Source organism: Euphorbia lathyris, chromosome 5 (genome assembly GCF_963576675.1).
Source record: "Euphorbia lathyris chromosome 5, ddEupLath1.1, whole genome shotgun sequence".
NCBI lineage: Eukaryota > Viridiplantae > Streptophyta > Magnoliopsida > Malpighiales > Euphorbiaceae > Euphorbia > Euphorbia lathyris.
This window is the reverse complement of record NC_088914.1, coordinates 9,637,328-9,655,781: the sequence shown is the minus strand read 5'-3', so window position 1 is coordinate 9,655,781 and position 18,454 is coordinate 9,637,328. Positions and strand designations below refer to the sequence as shown.

Sequence of the window (18,454 nt, the reverse complement as noted above, 5' to 3'; positions counted from 1 at the left end):
TAGATCTTTAGCCCCAATTGGTAAAACCAATTTTCATATCAAATCACCTTATTGGAAAGTTTTGTTTTTTACCTTTTTATTATAAACATCCGAAACCATGTGGACATTTAATTACGTGAATTTGTTTTGCCAAACCATAAAGTTTATTTAGTATTTTTTTTAATTGATAGTCAGACAGATATGGTTTTACCGGTTAGGTTCGCTTTATCAACAGGAACCTCGCCCCGACCCGAGTCCCCACGTCCGCTCTTTCTCCGCCCGCAACCCAAGAATCATAATTTTCAATATTTCCTGTTTCCGTTCAATATTGGAATTGAATACTGGTGCATATGAATTTGGAGCCTTTTTTTTATGTTTAATTGAGTTGTTAAACGAGTTTGAGCTCAGAAAATAAATAAATATATATTATGAATTTAAATAGAGATGAAGAGAGAAAGGATGAAATGAATAAATTCGCAAAAGGGAAGTACATAGACAATGAATAAATCATAACTCTCTCATATCCCACATCGTATAAAAACTAAAGTAGCAGGCCACAAGCTACCTATAAAAAAGTGAGTGAATAACTTCAAACATCACGCAGCCGCGCGGTGAGCACAAAGCGAACTATTCTTTCGCCTTTTACTAAAGAATACCGTGTGCTCGCCGCAGATAGTGGCATACGCCTATTTTTGGAGGGCCCTCTTCTTTCTGGGGATGGTCCACACTAAGTCTAGTTTAAATTTATTTTGGTCTACAATGGTAGTTGAATTTCATTTTCTGCTAATGAATTGAATCATGCGACTTCGCAAAATTATAGATTGGTGCCTGTTCACTTGGAAAATCAGAACGATTTTAATTAATTAAAGCCTAATTTTTTTTTAATAATAAAATTTTGGTTATGTTTGGAAAGGAGCCTAATTCTATATAATGCAACTAACTAAACTTAATTGATTTGAGTAAATTGGTTTATGTGCTTAAAGGTTTGATTACACGATCTGATTACACGAAATCGATGTAGATTTGTGTTGATACGAAATTGACACACAACATTTTTTTTGGTTAAGCATGCTAATTCGAAAATGATATGAAGTGACATAAATATATAAGTCTTAAAGCACTATTTGGTCCCTGATCTATCCAAAATTTTATCATTTGACTCATGCCCTATTATTTGGTCATATTTGGCCACTGATCTATCCCAAATTGGCGAACTTTTACCCAATTTGGACTCAAACTTAACCGAATCATTATCTCATTGATAAGCAGCGATATTTTGACACTTGAACTTAATAGATTTTAGCTTAAGATTTGTTTTTCTTTTTTTCTTTTTTTCATCTAATTAATTATTTCCACATAATGTGGAAAATAAAACTCTAAGAAATATCACGTTTCAAGTTTAAGTGTCAAAATATCGTTACTTATCAATGAGATAACGATTCCATTAAGTATTCATACAATTTGGGTGAAATTTCACTAAATGGAATAAGTCAAGGGCCAAATGTGACCAAATAATAGGTTAAGGGCTAAATGACACAATTTTGGATAGGTCATGGGCCAAATAATGCTTTAAGCTTTAAAATAATTATTATATTCTCTTTTGTTTTTACGGTCATCTCTAGACTCTAATAAAGATAGTAAAATAAAATGTGTCATGTAAACACATTACATGACCGACAATATGATAGTATCAGACTTTTGGATAATTAGTGTTAAAATACTAATCCAAAAATAACATTAAATCTTATTATATCCTTATATATATATTTTTTTTTGAAAGATATCCTCTTATATTTTTAAAAGTCACTATTAACATATGTACATAATAAATATGTGATCCGAAAATACGAGATGCGATAGTAACCCAATTAAGTTAACAAGTTTACGATACGAAAGTTTTTGGATGGGTTAGAATTAATTCATTTGACACTAATCCGAAAATTAACTCGACACAAATACAACAAACACGAACCCAATAATTCCTGACATAAAAGCTCGAGTTTCTCTTTAGTTTTTCTAACATTGCTTTGAAATTGAAACTTTTAGTGAAATATAGCTCTTGTTCCTGTGAGCATTGGGATCCTTCACTTTTATGTACAATTGAGATGGGGCAAATAAAATTCTATTTTAATACTCAATTGTATAAATGATGAAAATAATATTCAAAACAACGTTAATTATTGAACTTTTTAATTTTGAGGTTATTTAGATATTGTTTAGTTAAGAAAGATAAAATGACTATGTAGAGAGAAAACTCTGAAAATGATAATTTATAATTTTCGAAAACGCGGTTCCATAGTAAGGGCTAGTTTGATATTGATGTGACCAACAAAATTTACTGTGGAAAAAAATGTTGCCGAAAAAGCTAATAATTTTTTTTGATAAACACATATCAAAGTTTTAAAAATCAGGATTAAAAAATAAAAAAAAAATATACATATTCGATTATATATAGGGGTATTTTTGTCTAAATTTTTTTAATATCAGTTTTACTAATAAGTTGTGAAAGTTATTTTCACCAAAAGCTACTGAAACAGCTTTTCCAGTTTTAGGGATTGAGAAAGCAATGTCAAACGTGTTTTAAATGTGGTTCTAAACAACTTTAATTCTTACGGTTTTGTATTTTGAAATCCTCAGTAATTATTTTGGATGTCTTTTACTTTTACAAATAACCATAATAAAAGTAAAGTTGAGTGACTTGTATGTTAGGTTTTGAATCGAGTAACCATAATATAATAATAACAAAGTTAAGTCTCTATGAGTGTAAATTTACCCAATTGGGATGTTAAATAATTGAAGTTAAAGAGAGAAGAAAATTGATTACAATTTTAAATTGCTATAAGAATATGATAGAATGATAGTAGTAGAGGTGTGAATAAATAAGCCTTGGGACGGGATTGAATCAGCAAAAAGCTAGAGGCACAAAACATAAAGATAAAGGTAGAAGCGTTTAGATCTCCAACATCCCACATCGGGAAAATGAAACGCGAGCAGTGAACAAGTGACTATAAAACAGCAAAGTGAAAGACTTGAAGAAGCACGCAGCCGCGCGGTGAGCACAAAGCGAACTATTCTTTCGCCTTTTACTAAAGAATACCGTGTGCGCGCCGCAAATAGCGGCATACGCCTATTTTTGGAGGGCTTTCCTCCCTTTGGGGATTGTCCACACCAGTTCAGTTCTAAATTAAGTTGTCTTTCATACTGATTTGTTTGATTCTGCCTCTTGTTTGAGTTCCTTTTTTCCTTGCGGGGAATTTTTTTTGATATATTTAGTACAATAATTTTTTTTAAAAAAATTCACTTTAAAAGAAAAGAAATTTGAGTTATTTGATTAATAAGAATAAATTTTAAAACTTTCTAATAAAAAATATATATATATTTTTAAAAATTTGCGTGCGTTTACATTAAAGAAGAAGAAATCTCCACTAGTTCCGGATGTGATTCGAAATCATGACCTCCACAATGTGATTCGAAATCATGACCTCCACAATGCGCTTACATTAAAAAAGAAAGAAAAATCCCCATTAGTTCCGAATGTGATTCGAACGAAAAATCCCCATTAGTCCCGAATGTGATTCGAACTCATAACCTCTTAGGACATAGGTAAGCTTTCAACCACTAGGCTAAGAGTTTCACCATAATAAAAAATATATTTTTATAAATTATATAAAAATTAACTTTTACAAATATATATGTAATTAAAAGTGTTAATGTATATTTTTTAGTTTTTCCATCTAAAAGATGTACCAAAAATTGGTACTATTGGGGTTTTCCAACTGTATATATAATTCATTAGTTATAAGATGTCACTAAATAAATAAATTGAGAACGTGACAGAATATGAAAAACATACAATAAAAACTACATGTAGGATCAATTAAGGTTTATTTGAGTGATTAAGGGCCATAAGTCGTTTAATCTAAGATTCCGAGTTTAAGTCCTGACATATATAACTAAAGTTTTAATTGGAAGATGATTAATTTAAAGAGTGACTGACGAGTCTCGAATCAAGAAATCGGACAAACTATAAATGATTAAGGGGTCACAAGTTGCTTAATCTAGATTTCGAGTTCAAGTCCTAGAGTACACAACTAAAGTTTTAATTGGAAGATGATTTATCTAAAAGTGCCCAACGAATCTTGAACCAAAAATTCGGATAAACTATATATAGCACAATGGCAAGTTTGCTCAAATTTTATACAATAAAATATTAATTTTAATAACCCCTAAGTATTAGCAATCCACATACATGGAGATGGTCTAATATAATGAGAAATTTTACAGTACTCCCGGAGTAATACACCCGACCAATGAAAATCGTTTTACCTACCATTATATGGAAGATGATTGGTGTAATGGAAAAAATATATATATGCGACGTGGATTGATTGGTAGGGAGTATTACTACAAGGTTAATGTAAATTTTTTCCTAATATAATATGTTTGATACATTCATTATTTTTGTTAGTATCTATATTTTATATGTATATACGAGTGTTAAATTAGGTAGAATGTCTATATAGACCTGTTTTTATGGGCATATGCATGTCCAATCCGTCTTGAATAGATCCAAATTAGACATGTGTATTTAAGGTTTGACCGGGTCTACACAAGCCCGTAATATAAAATGGTCTGCATAAATCATATGATCTTTTTTGCAAATCCAATTTTATGGCATGGTAATGTTCCCGAAGGCCCATGGTCAAATTTGGTTGGAGCATCTTTGGCCGAAAAAATGCCTTCTCTTTCATGGTTCTAGAAGAGACTTTTCATGAGATCGATACTCCTCTCGAGCTTTTCTAGCGAAACCCCCTCCAAGTCAAGTTCTTGAACTTGACTCTCTAAAAACGGGTGCCTATTGTCACGGACACAGCCTCTTGACTATCTGTCGACCGTGCGGCACTAGTAATTTCTCCCCTATTACTAGTTCAGCCTTACCCTCGATTGCTAGCTCGTACGCTAGGCAAATTATCGCAGCGAAAAATCAGGATCTTGCACAAATGCTAAGTGAGGAAAACACTCTTTATTAAGAAAGAATGCCTTACAAAGGATTGATCACAAAGAAGCACTCACACTTGCTTACACTCTTGTGTCTTGTGTCATGTGTTATGTACAAATGAACCCCCCTTCCCCCTATTTATAGGCAACCTAGGAAGGTTCTAGAATACTTTACACAATAAAAATCCTAGAAAAATCTAGAATAAGAACAAATAAGAAAGATAAAGAAGAGTTGGGACATTTCTCCATTGTCCCTAGAAGCTTCACGGACCATTCCCGCACATTCCGGAATATTTTCCGTACCTTCCGAGCTATTCCGACACGTTCCGGCACGTTTCGACACCTTCCGCACGAATCTGGCACGTTCCGGATGATTCTGGCCCGTTCTGGCACGCTCTGGGCCCGTCTGGAATTTTCTAGGCCCGTAGCTCCGCAAACTGAAGTTCAATGGGGGAAGTCTCTCGCAGCTCCTTGCAGTCCCTGGGTCTGCTTCCTGCTTGCCCCGCACGAACAGAGGTTAAGTGTGCCTGCTGGCACGCACACGAGCCCGACGGCTCCAGCTCAAGCCCGTACTTTTCCACCATGGCAATTTTTCTTGCCATTAATATTTGTCCCGCACTTCCTTGTGCACATAACTCCATAAAGATCCCAAGGAACCATATACCAAATATGAAGACATTTGGAATCGTCTAGACATACCTTAGGAAAACATGTGGTGTGTGGAGCTTGGCAATGTCCACCGATAGTCTGTCTCAAGTTGGTATAAGACACACTATAGGGGGGAACATCTCTTGGCCAAATTGGCCCCCGGCAGGCACGGGCCCGCTGCCCGGCTGTCTTGTGCACCGCTGCACATAAGATTGGCCCGATGTCCTTGGTGTCCACCGGCATGTCCCGCAATGTCCCGATGAACAGGAAAATGACCGTTTTGCCCCTGGCTCTTTTCTCTTAGCCCTTTGGGCATCTGGCTCGGGCCTTCCCTCGGATGGTTTTAGGCGGGCCGTGACACTATGCATTCGCTTCCCAAATGAGGTGAGATAGTCCTCAAGTTTGCTTTTAGCTTCGGCAGGAGCTCGGGGTTCGGGAAATGAGTTAGCCATTCTTTACCCTTTTATCGCTTCGTGGGGTTGAAATAAATTTATTATGGAGAAGATTGGTGTCGTAGAATCAGTTGCATCTAGTGAAATATATGCCCATTCTGGGTGAGGAGAAGTTAAGAAGAAAAGAGATTTTCCCTTCCTTAGTTGGGTTGTTGCCAAGTATATACACACACATCAAGATTTGCAATTATTTTGCTGTATTTTTATTATTCACAACTATATTTTAAATTTATTTTTTTTAATGTAAATGTATTATTTTGATGTGCTAGATTTGGAATTCGTTTCCTTAACTTGGTCGACTCCAACTGTGATATAAATATATTATAAGTTCGGCTTGGACAAGATAAATTAGTCTAAAATTTGATTAAATCGGATCCAACCCATAAACAAGTCTTATTAAGTAGTGAAAGATTATCTTATGTTCAGAAAAGAACAACAATTACAAATATTGGTGTTGATATCACAAGGTATTTGGGACATAAAAAGCTGTTGGGGTTCCCTTTATTTTTCACCATTACTTCAAAATAGAAGCCAGGTCCTTGATGAAGAATCGAATTAAGAGTCAAAATACTCCTTAAATTAACAGACATAATCAGTTTAACCGAAATCGAAATTTAGATATTAATTCAGCTCGGGAATCAGTACTATTTGATAAATTAACCTAAATATAACCAGTTTTAATATCTGAACATGTCAAATTTGAACTATTTTATTAAATATTCTAACTTTAAGGTTGAGTTGATATCTAAATTTCGATTTGAAGTAAATTAATTTTTGTTACCAACTTTTTTCACTTTTATGATTAATTTAGATGTTAAATAGTTGAAGTTCAGAAATAGTGGAAGGTGAGATCTGGGTGAGCAAAATAACCGGTAACCAATTACCAAACCGAAATTTTAGTTTGGTTCGATTATTTTAACATTCTGGTTCGGTTCGGTTTTAATTTTACCCTAATTTGGTAATCGGTTATCGGTTCGGTTATTGAAAAAATATATCGGTGTAACCGATAACTGAACCGAACTTCATATATACATATAAAAATATATAATTTTATCTTTATATATATATAAATAAAAAGTCCAACCCTAAAAAATACACTTTTATCTTTGTATATATATATTCTGGTTTAGTAGCCTTTAATTTATTCAATTGTAACTTTTGTACAAGAATATTATTTGAAAACTAATTAACCGAACCGAACCGAAATTTTTCGGTTAAATCAAATTCGGTTACTAAACTTATTCGGTTCGGTTATGAAAATATAGCAAATTTCGGCTCGGTTAATCGACAGTTCGGTTCGGTTTGTAACCGAACCGATGCTCACCCTGAGATCCCACATCGAATAAAATAAACATTAGCAGTCCAACATTTGAGTATAAACCAGCGAGTGAATGATTTACTGAAGCACGCAGCCGCGCGGTGAGCACAAAGCGAACTATTCTTTCGCCTTTTACTAAAGAATACCGTGTGCGCGCCGCAAATAGCGGCATACGCCTATTTTTGTAGGGCCTTCCTCTTTCTGGGGTTGGTCCACACTAAATATAGTTCAAATTTGTCTATTCTGCCCTCTATTCGCTTGCTTTCTTCTCAGTAGAATAAATTATATCCATTGTCAAATTAATTATTGGGTTAGTATAGATTATAAAAAAAAAATTATTGGGTTGGTATTAATTTTGGATTAGATTCTCAGTAAACTATTTGTTTTAAAAATATATGTTTAATGTTTGAAAATATTGAAGGATATTGTATATTTATTTTTGGATGAATTTTACCCTAATATTGGCATCCACAATTTTACTTATACCGGTTGCCAATTTTACTTCTACCTCTAACATCTAGAATTGTGCAATTTTACCGTTTAAAATGGTGTAATTTTATCTTAACGTTGGCAGCTAAGAGCCATTTTACCCATAACGTTGTCAAGTTGGATCAATTTTAGACGTTATTATAAAACACAAATATTTTGTTTTTTATTCTGCACTAATTGCATATCAGTTTCTTTAAAAAAATGTCATTTTCTGTGATTCAATAATAGAATTGGAGGTTAATATTTATTAATTCAGCGAAATTTTTTAATTTTTTTTGTCTCACTCGTAAAATAGACAGTATATTTTTTTTATAATTTTTTTAACCTTTTTTTCACGTTTAGTCATATGTTTATGATCTGTCACTAATAAGTGATAAAATGTGCTGATGACAAGTTTCATGGCCGAAAAGACAGTTTGATTAATTATTTCTAAAATTGACCAAACTTGACAACGTCAGGGGTAAAATTGCTCTCCACTGTCAATGTTAGGGGTAAAACTGCACCATTTTAAACGTTAGGGGTAAAATTACCCATGACTGTAAACATTAGGGGTATTTTTGCACCTCATCCCTTTAATTTTAATATTTTATCAGTTCTAGATTAATATATTAACAATAATAATATTATGTTGGAGGGTTATGTAATTTGTGTTTGTAAATGATTAATGTGTTGTGTCCAAATAACAAATATAGAAGTTTCGAGTCGTTTGCAAATGATTAATGTGTTTATAACAATATAAAAAAGTGGAGTTAAATGCACAATTGGTCACTGAACTTGCATTGTTGTCTTAAAATGGTCACTCAACTTCAATTTGTCTCAATCAAATCACTCAACTTTGAGTTTTGTCTCAATTAGGTCACTCCGTCGATTTCAATGGTTAAAAACATCGAAATAATGACATTGGTGACACGTCAATATGAGTCAACTCAGATCTCAGACCAAAACGAAACGTGATAGCCACATGTTGGTTATTTTTATGAAAAAAAAGCTAAATTTTATTTTTTTTTCATAAAAATAACCAACACGTAATAGCCAAGTGGCGTATACGTGGATGTCATGTGTCGTTTCAGTCAGAGATCTAAGTTCGTTCATGCTGATGCGTCACTTATTTCATCAATTTGAATGTTTTTTAATCATTGAAATTACTAAAGTGACCTAATTGAGACAAAACTCAAAGTTAAGTGATTTTATTGAGACAAATTGAAGTTTAGTGACAATTTTGAGATAACCATATAAATTCAGTGACCAATGATGCATTTAACCCTAAAAAAGTGATAACAATAATTTTGTAGCAATTTTGATCACATGCACCTTAATGAGCATGTAGAATTTGCTCATTCACCGTTAGATCTAGGCTTATTAGCATCTTAAGGTGGAGAGTCAAAGCATCTTGAGACTTAGATTTAATACGCCTATATCTAACAGTGAATGAGCAAATTCACTTGCTCATTAAGGTGCATGTGAGAATTCCTAATTCTATAGAGTTTGCAAATGATTAATGTGTTCATAACAATATAGGAAAGTGACATGTAAAAACATAAGATAATAATTTTTTTTTTTAAATATTCGTGTCATTTTTGGGTTAACATGGAGAATAATTTAGTTTCAATAATGAGAATAACAAAATTATGATTTATTGATCCCTCAAGTTATAAAATATAAGTGAGAATAAAAAACAGAGTTTTTAAGAGAGTTGGAAAAAGAGGAAGTCATTTAGTGCTTATTTTCCAGTATCACGTTTTTGGGGATTTGATTTTTCGAACTGGAAGATGAAAGATTCATGATGAGCTATGTTGGAGTCCTGGTTTCTTAGCTTGTTATGAGTGTAGAGACTACTTATGGAGCCAAAACGGAATTGTATTAAAGGAGATATGCACATTTTTCTAACAAATGTGCACAAGGTTGCAAAAAACGTGTCTATTTGAAAATTATTTTTTCAACAGCCCTAACTGACTCCAACCCACATTCTAAGGTTGAATCTTGGTTCCTCAAGAGGAGGAGGACATGCCATAAAAATTTCAAGCAAAATTTCTGGAGGCCATGCTTCTAACGGAGTTGTGCTAGCAATATCTATAAAAAAGACTTAGTTTTTACTCGAAGATTTACAATACAACAACATAACAAAACCCAAAAAATAAAAACTGTGTAGATTCCCATTTTGTTCGGGATAAATTATCATGTTTTTTCTGATTTCACCAGTTTAAGCCAATTTATTTCGTGAATATTTTTTATTGTGGATAGTTACTTAATAAATTAATGTTTTGCAAAAGGAAACTGAAATTATGTATATAATCCCTATAATCGGTTAAATGTTCATGTTATAAAGATTAAACCGATTAATTAGGATGTTCATTATTAATTAAAGGAATGTTATTTCTTTGATTAAATATGAATGAAATAATGTTTAATTGTATTAATAGAGTTATAGCAAAAATATGAAATAATCAAGTTGTAAGATAGTAATTAATTTTTAGTCGTAAATTCTTGGTTGAGTAATTCAAGACGGAATAAAATCTATATACTAAATGTTTACGTGATGAACACTTAATGGAAGAATAATAAAGATGAATAAAAAAAAGAGGTCATTTAGGAAAAATGCAGCTTCTTCTTTCTTGCTGATCTTCCAAAAAGGTAAGATCACCATTTCCTTTTTTATTCATTTGTCAACCCACTTTCTATTACATTTATTATTGTACATTTCCCTTTTTGTTTTTTTGTCAACCTACTTCATCTCTTCTTGTGATATTTATTACTGCTTTTTTTTCCAAAAGCAGAAATTCTTGACCATTAAAACCTTAATGGTTCTGTCTCTAGGTTCTAAAGACAAAACCATTAAGGTTTCCATTAATGGTCTCAGATCTATGTCCTTAATAAAAAAAAGGAGGAAGCTTTAATGTCTAAACATCAAGGGAAGGGCATTTAAAGACCTTTTTCTGGTTTCCAGGTTCTGGAAACCAAACAAAAGGCCTCAAAAATGCAAAAGATCTAAGAGATCTGGAAAATACACCTATTTTCCAGATTTGAAAGAACCCTTTAAGATGTCTAAACACTAAAGTTTCCTCCTTTCACTTTTTACACCACTCTGGAATCTTTAACTAAACCATGGAAAAAAACAGAAATTTATGAAAAATGGACTTTTTTTGTTACAGTGGAAAATAGGATCCTGAAAGCATGAATAAAGGCAGAAGCTTTATAAAAAAATGATCTTTTTATTACAGTGAAAACCCTAAGACCCCAAAACCACCTATAAAGACAAAAGCTTTATAATAAAAATGACATTTTTATTACAGTGAAAACCCTAAAACTCCAAAAACCAAGGATAGCAACACCAACTTTATAAAAAAAGGAGACCCTTTTTTACAATAACACCAGATTCAGTGAACCATAGACAAAAAATGAATTACAAACTAACAAGGAGACGGATTTCTTCATTAATAAATCTGGAAAACCCCATAAATGTCATCAGGATACAAGTTGAGCACAACATTCGTAACAAAAAAAAATGCAAGCAACCATCCCTGCGTCTTCTGGTCCGTAACAAATTAATAAGTCACCAAGATCTGCATCCCGAGCTCCAGGAACTCAGAAAAAACACGAGAAAAAGTTAAGAAACGGGGAAGGAACGAACATAAACAAAAAAAATATATCTCAGACCCGATTTACCTTAGGAGAAACCAGATCGGGGGTGGATCGGACCTTTTAGGTATGTCGGAAGCGCCAAGTGACGGCTGTCCGCTCTCCGGGGGCGTCAAGTCGCCTATAAACCCCTTAAACAGGACGGATCGGAAGCGGTTCAGCTTCGTTTCACCTGCAAACGCCAGAGAAAAGTGGCCATCAGAACCACATGCTGGAAACTGAGAAAAGAAGAGGGGGAATAGGGGGAAAAGGCGAAGACTTACCATGGATTGGCCGCGGATGGACGGATCGGAGCGAATCTGCGCAAAACGCGAAGGAGGAGAGAGATCCGGTGCTCGGCTGCGAAACAGGAGACGGAGAGAAAGAGGGACGCTCCGGCGCTGTCGGGACGACGGAAACTCCACGGTCGGCAGAGCAAGGAGGCGGCGGAGCAAGCTGGGGCGGAGATCGCAATTCTTTGCGCAAGAGAAAAGAGAAAGAGAAGGGGGGAAGCCACACGATAACAATGGAGAAAAAACCCTAAAATGCCGAATATATACCCTATTATTTTAGATTCCCAAATTACCCTTGCAAAATCCCACATTGCTCCTTTCTTTTTTCTATAATTTGTGAATTCGGCCCCATCATTCTAACTGTTTAGATCAAGTCCCTCCGTATTGCATTTTGACCCCTCCTAATTACATTTCGCCCCCTCCCTGTTTATTTAGTTCTCCAATTTGACTCTTTTCATTTTTGTTTGTTTCAATTCGACCCCTCCTAATTACATTTCGCCCCCTCCCTGTTTATTTAGTTCACCAATTTGACTCTTTTTATTTTTTATTCTTCAATTTAACTCCCCCCATGTTACCTTTAATTTCCTTTGTTAATCCAAATTGTAATTAAATCCCTCATGTTTTCATTAAGTCCCTGATTATTTGAGTTAAGCTAGATTAGGCCCTCTTTTAATTGTCTAAAATTCTAATTTAACCTTCCAACCCCTTTTAATTCATTTCTAATTTGGACCATTCACTACTTAATTTCATATTACTTACATCGTTCAACCAATTTATTTTCACGTAACACATGTGTTATATCATTAGTAAAATATCATTTGTTTTCATATGGTTAAATTTAATCTACCTTTTTCTTTTTACGAAAAAATTAAACGACTTGATTTATAGCTCTATGTCATAGGGATATAAACCAAACGTGTACACTATAAAGTTAAGATGAATCGATTTATATCTTTATGTCATAGAGGTATGAAAACGATAATAAAAAAATTAAAACTTAATTAACGCGGAATGTTTCCATTTATATGTATGTGCTACAAGGGTATAAAAAAATGAAAAAAAAGTAACGGGATAGTTCGTTGTTCTATGTTATAGAAATAAGGATTAAACGGTACTAAATAAACAAAAACTGAACGAGTTAATTCACAGTTCTATGTTATAGGAATATGAATTAACCGTTACCCTAATTATATAAAATTAAACGTGTTAATTCGTAGTTATATGTTATATAAATGCGAATTAAATGTTGTCCAAATTATAAAATTAAAAGGATACAATTAATGATTTAACGTTACATAAATATTAAATACCTACGACATTAATCATGTAATTAAATTATATGCCTTTATTATATTATGAAAGTACAAATAAAATTGAGATAAATCAAACAAATTTAACACAAAAACCACACCTTTTTAGTATCAATATTTGGGCGGGGTAGGGTGATTAATCAAGTTTTTCTTCCCTACACGTAACCGACAAACGAACCAAAAATCTCTATTTCGCAGACCCCCTTATCCATTAAAATTCAACCATTTCCGGTGTCCAATCACGCCTTAATTCTGATTGGTGGCGACTCTAAAAAATAGTTAGTTTTAACCAGAAAAAAACGATTAAACGATTTAGCTTCCGGCGTTCGTGCTCGAAAAATCCGGTAGCGACAAACTGTTTTCCTTCTTTTTTTCTTCTTCCTTTTCTTCTCTGTCTTCTTCTTCCTATATTCTCAAAGTTTTCCACGTTCACATGAAGCTTCCGATTTGTTAACTCAAGTTTCGGTTCAAGCTTACATCAATTTCCACAAGCTTATTCAAGTTCTTTTCAATATTTACAAGATTCCAATTCAATTTGCTCAAGTTTTAAATTTGTTAAATACAATATTTTTACGAATTATCAAATTTCTTTCGTAATTTCCAACATCTTTCTGCTATTCTCTTTATTTTTGAACATTACTTCAAAATAGAAGTAGGGTCCGTTTGTTTTATCTGCTGTTTGCTGTTTTCTGTTACTGTTTGCTGTTTGAAAAGGCTGCTGTTCCAAAAGCAATGAGTCCCTGCTTTTATAAAAAGCTACTTTTCGGCTACAATAGGCAAACATGGGGTGTCTAACCAAACACCTTAAACTCTCATTTTCAAAGTGAAAAGGCAAACATGAGGTCGAAAAGCAGCCACCAAACACCCCCGTAGTGTCTTTGATGAAGAATCGAATTAAGAGTCAAAATACTCTTTAAATTAACATATATAATCAGTTTAGCCGAATCGAAGTTTAGATATTAATTCAGTCTTGGAATTAGTACTGTTTGACAAATTAATCCAAATTTAATCCGTTTTAATACGTGAACATATGTCAAATTTGAACTAATTTATCAAATATTCTAACTTCAAGATTGAATTGATACTTGAATTTCGATTTGGTCTAAATTAATTATTTTACCAACTTTTTTTCACCTTTATACCTTTATGATTAATTTAGATGTTAAATAGTTGAAGTTCAGAAAAGAACTTCAAATTAATTTCTATGAGAGAGAGAGAGGTGAACAAATAAGACTTGGGATGGATTGAATCAGCAAAAGAAAAACTAGAGGCAAAAGGACAGAAATAGTGGAAGGAGCGTTTTAAGATTCTAAAATCCCACATCGGAAACTATAACCGTGAGCAGTCCAACATTTGAGTATAAAAGAGCGAGTGAAAGGCTTAATAAAGCACGCAGCCGCGCGGTGAGCACAAAGCGAACTATTCTTTCGCCTTTTACTAAAGAATACCGTGTGCGCGTCGCAAACAGCGGCATACGCCTATTTTTAGAGGGCCTTCCTCTTTCTGGGGATGGTCCACACTAAATGTAGTTTAAATTTGTCTAACTTGCCTGCTACTTGTTTTTTTTTTTTTTTGCTGCTGTGGAATAAATTGATTAATTATCTGAATTGTACTTCAACTATTAAAATGTTTCTTGAGTACAAGTTGTTCCTTCTATTTCATAATAGATCACATGTTTTTTAGAATTTGTAAAAAAGTATTCCTTTGTTCCATTATTCACCATAGATGTTTTTTAGGCCTACTACAAAAATAACCTGATGAACTTGTCCAAATATTGTAACCGTTCCCGAACTTTCAATTATAACAACTTACTCCTAAAATTGTCCAATTGTAAAATATAACCCCTCAAACTTGTCCAATTGTAAACATAACCTCAAATTGCCGATATGGATATTGTCCAATTGTAAAATATAACCCCTCAAACTTGTCCAATTGTAAACATAACTCCAAATTGCCGATATGGATTGCAATTGAAGAAACACAAATATTGTAACTGTTCCCCGAACTTTCAATTATAACAACTTACTCCTCAAACTGTCCAATTGTAAAATATAACCCCTCAAACTTGTCCAATTGTAAACATAACCCCAAATTGCCGATATGGATTGCAATTGAAGAAACACGTCCAATTGTAAAACATAACCCCAAATTGCTGACATGGATTGCAATTGAAGAAACACGTGAAATACAAAAGCTGCAACACTCGTGGAGTGTGATAATCAAATCTTTGGCGTGATACGAATCCGAAGAAATGTTTTTACGGTTGCTTTAAGTAAGGGGTAAAAAAAATCCCAATTTGGGGTTATGTTTTACAATTGGACAAGTTTAAGAGGTAAGTTGTTACAATTGAAAGTTGGAGGGGGTAGTTGCAACATTTGGACAAATTCAGAGGGTTATTTGTGCATTAGGCCTTTTTTTTATTACGTGAGGTTCTGAAGTTCTGATTCACTCTTTCAGTGGTGAATACAAGATTGTTCGTTTGAGGGGGCCGATTTTACACGTGGTGTGTAAATTTTTTTTTTTTGCTAAATCGGTTTCTAGTAGAAAAAAATTGGATTTAGAAAAGGCCTAATAGATTAGAAATTTAGATTTAAGGACGGACAAAAAAAATTAGAATTTTAGATTTAATGATAGTCTAACGGACCATAAAAATTAGAAAATTGGATTGACAAAAAAATGGAGTTTCGGATTTAGGGAGGACCTAACTGGATCCGAACCAATTTTGCGGTGCTAATTCAACACTCAATCTAAATTTCTTAGAAACTGGGGGTGGAACGACAATTTGTAGAGACATGAGGATCCGAATTACCCATGGTCATGGTGGTTCCGGTGGCTGGAGGGACCCAGATCCCCCGAGCCCCTGCACTCTTTAATATTAGATAAAAAATTAATTAGCAAGTGCAACCAATAACAAAAACTTTTAATTAAAATTAAATATATTTTTTAATTTTTATAATATAGGTGCCCGCTATGGTTACTTTGTTTTTTACAAAGTACCGTTACTTGGTGTGGTTTTCACCATTAGATGATAGAGCATAAAATTAATCCAATGGTAAAAACCACACCAAGTAACGATACTTTGTAAAAAACAAAGTAACCATAGCGAACACCTTATATTTTAACCTTAAAAATGTATTATGAAGCTGTTAACATCATGGTCAATTATTATTAATTATTGGGTTAGTATTAATTTCGGGTTAGTTTCTCCAATATACTTGGATCTACTCCGAAGCTTTTAACATCATGGTCAATTATTATTAATTATTGGGTTAGTATTAATTTCGGGTTACTTCTCCAAAAATTATCATAATGCGATTATGTTTTTTTTTGTTTTCGGTTGCATATTTTATTTTATGTCATTTTTGGATTAATATGTTAATACTAATATTATGTTGGAGGGTCATATAATGCATTTACAACTATATGCGAGTTTTGACTCATGTTTACAAAATAATAATTGAATTTTATTATCAAAGGTGTATATGAAAAGCCGAAAAAACATAATAATAATTTTAAATATTTGTGTCATTTATAGGTAACATGTTAGGATATAATTTTAAAAATTATATTTTAGTTTAGTTTCAATAATGGGATTAACAAAATTATGATTTATTGATCCCTAAGATCATAAAATATAAGTGAGAATAAAAAACCTAGTTTTTAAGAGCGTTGGAAGAAAGAACAAGTCATTTAGTGCTTATTTTTCATCATCAAGTTCTTTTTGGGGATTTAATTTTTTGAACTGGAAATTGGAAGAGTCATGATGACTACATTAAAATCGTGGTTTCTTAGTTCGTTACGAGTTCATAAACTACTTATAGAGCCAAAATAGAGTAGTATTAAGTAAGATATAAATATTTTTCTAACAAGTGTGCATAGAGTCGCGAAAAACGTGTCTGTTTAGAAATTAATTTTTAACAGCTCTAACTGACTCCAATCCACGTTCTAAGGTTGAATCCCTAATTCCCCAAGAGGAGGAAGACGTGCCATAAAATTTTCAGCCAAAATATCGAGAGACCTGCTTCCAATGGATTTGTGCTAGCAGTAACTATAAAAAGCTTAGTTTTTCACTCGAAGACTTACAAAACAACAACGTATCAAAACACAAAAAAAGCCAAACTGTTTTTTTCCAGCATTTTTGTTCCTTTTATTCTCTGTCTTATTCTTCTTCCTCTATTCTCCAAGTTTTTCACATTCACACCAAAATTTCGGTTCGTTAATTCAAGTTTCGATCCAAGATTACATCAATTTCTACTCAAGTTCTTTTCATTGTTTGCAAGTTTCTAATTCAATTTGCTTAAATTTTAAATTTGTTAAATACAATTTATTTACAGATTATCAAATTTCTTTCGTAATTTTCAACAGTTTTCTGATATTTCCGTTCTTATACTCAAAACATTTCAAACATAAACAAAAATAAAACAATTCAATTCATTGAGTTGATTTACTTTTATTAGTCCTTGCAAAGCTAGTAAAGCTTTCTGGAGTGGAACTAAAAACATTTAAAGGATTTTTTCATCCCTTGATCCTCTTCACAATTGTTTGGTTAGAAGTCAGTTAGTTAATAATTTTCAATTTTGAGAATCTGCTTTTCTAGGACGCTTTCAAAATTCACAAAAGTCAATGTTGAAATTACCCGGTGATACGGTATCATTTTATTGGACCGTAAGTCAAAAGGCTTGGTCTCATTCCGAAATAAGCACTTAGGTCTAGCCCAATTAAGGCATATAAGCGAACCTAGCTTCAGTCAAAGCACTGACTTTCAATTAAATATCTTCTCTTCAGGAGCTGCCTAAAGGGGACATGTGGACCAATAAGAATGCTAGACTTCAAAGGTAGGCTCTCCAAGTTCACATATATTTCAGAACGGAAATATAGGGTTCGAGGACCAATCCAGTAACGCCACATGTCCAGATATACAAACATTCTGCCTATAAATAGCTTAGAACTTAGCTATCTCATGTACATTACTTCTTAACTAAACTCTTTACGGTGTTGCCTCACGTTAGTCTAGTAATTCTTCCAATACCTACTAACTTTAGCATCAGAGAGGGTTCGCCGAATTCCTGTTCCCTTTCTGACGATTGTTCATTAATTCAGGTTATCAGAAGTCATCAGAGAGCAAATTATAGAAAGAAATATATCAGCCGGTAATTTCAAACAAAAAATCGTTGCTAACACATGTCAATCCTAACCTAACCTAAAAATTTGCGTGTTAATTTCGTGTCAACAAAAAATGATACATTACCTATTAAGATATGTTAGAGATAATTATCCGTACTTATCTCTTACCAATCCTCAAATACTAACACAACCATTGCACATAATTAGAATAATTTATCATATCTATTA

The 18,454-nt window shown here is 33.2% G+C and overlaps 1 long non-coding RNA gene and 4 other non-coding genes across 5 annotated transcripts; 4 read left to right on the top strand and 1 right to left on the bottom strand.

Moving 5' to 3' along the window:
* Window positions 1-581: 581 nt before the first annotated feature.
* On the top strand, window positions 582-698 carry LOC136231744 (U5 spliceosomal RNA). The gene has a single exon (XR_010690109.1). It is a non-coding gene; the product is annotated as a U5 spliceosomal RNA (small nuclear RNA).
* A 2,324-nt stretch (window positions 699-3,022) lies between these two features.
* On the top strand, window positions 3,023-3,140 carry LOC136231750 (U5 spliceosomal RNA). Its single transcript, XR_010690114.1, has one exon. It is a non-coding gene; the product is annotated as a U5 spliceosomal RNA (small nuclear RNA).
* Window positions 3,141-7,487: 4,347 nt separating this feature from the next.
* Window positions 7,488-7,604, top strand: LOC136231751 (U5 spliceosomal RNA). The gene has a single exon (XR_010690115.1). It is a non-coding gene; the product is annotated as a U5 spliceosomal RNA (small nuclear RNA).
* Window positions 7,605-11,056: 3,452 nt separating this feature from the next.
* On the bottom strand, window positions 11,057-12,018 carry LOC136231154 (uncharacterized). Its single transcript, XR_010689708.1, has 2 exons — window positions 11,784-12,018; window positions 11,057-11,692 (listed from the first exon to the last, which is right to left on the bottom strand). It is a non-coding gene; the product is annotated as an uncharacterized lncRNA (long non-coding RNA).
* A 2,478-nt stretch (window positions 12,019-14,496) lies between these two features.
* On the top strand, window positions 14,497-14,613 carry LOC136231752 (U5 spliceosomal RNA). Its single transcript, XR_010690116.1, has one exon. It is a non-coding gene; the product is annotated as a U5 spliceosomal RNA (small nuclear RNA).
* Window positions 14,614-18,454: the final 3,841 nt, after the last annotated feature.